Here is a 1,048-nt window from a genome sequence, read left to right as displayed (position 1 = left end):
CTGCATATAAGTTAAATAAACAGGGTGACAATATACAGCCTTGACGTACTCCTTTTCCAATTTGGAACCAGTCTGTTGTTCCATGTCCAGTTCTAAATGTTGCTTCCTGACCTGCATACAAATTTCTCAAGAGGCAGATCAGGTGGTCTGGTATTCCCATCTCTTTCAGAATTTTCCATAGTTTATTGTGATCCACACAGTCAAAGGCTTTGGCATAGTCAATAAAGCAGAAATAGATGTTTTTCTGGAACTCTCTTGCTTTTTCAATGATCCAGCGGATGTTGGCAATTTGATCTCGTGTTCCTCTGCCTTTTCTAAAACCAGCTTGAACATCAGGAAGTTCACGGTGCACATATTGCTGAAGCCTATCTTGGAGAATTTTGAGCATTACTTTACTCGCGTGTAAGATGAGTGCAATTGTGCGGTAGTTTGAGCATTCTTTGGCATATAAGAATAGTCAATAGGAACTTGGAAAGAAGCTCAAAATCATTATCATTAGAATATTCAAATTGAAATGAATCAAATATTCACTCTAATGGCCACAGTTGTCACAATATACGTTGACAATGTAAGTCACAAGCACAGAGAGCAACTGGAACTGTCATTCAGTGCTGGTGGGCATATGTGAAGTGAAACAACTGCTTGGGAAAACATTCTGGCAAGTTCTTAAAAAGTTAAGCATAGTCACCGTATGTCTCAGCTATTACTCTCCTATTTACCTAAGAAAAATGGCAATTGACATCCCCCAAAATGATATACATGATTTTTTGTAGCCATTTAACTCATAAAGCTCAGAGTTGCAAATATGTCAAATACTTGTTTAAAAATAAACACAGAAACATATTTTAGTTTATTCATACAATTAAAAAAGGGGGGTTCAGGATGGGGAATGTGTGCACACTCGTGGTGGATTCATGTTGATGTATGGCAAAACCAGTACAGTATTGTAAAGTAATTAGCCTTCAATTAAAATAAATAAATTTATATTAAAAAAAAAAACAAAAAAAAAATAAAAAAAAAAAAAAAAAAAAAAAAAAAATAAACTGAG

This window comes from Bison bison, unplaced genomic scaffold, assembly GCF_000754665.1.
Source record: "Bison bison bison isolate TAMUID 2011002044 unplaced genomic scaffold, Bison_UMD1.0 scf7180017862134, whole genome shotgun sequence".
NCBI classification, from domain to species: domain Eukaryota; kingdom Metazoa; phylum Chordata; class Mammalia; order Artiodactyla; family Bovidae; genus Bison; species Bison bison.
This window is presented reverse-complemented; position numbering follows the sequence as displayed.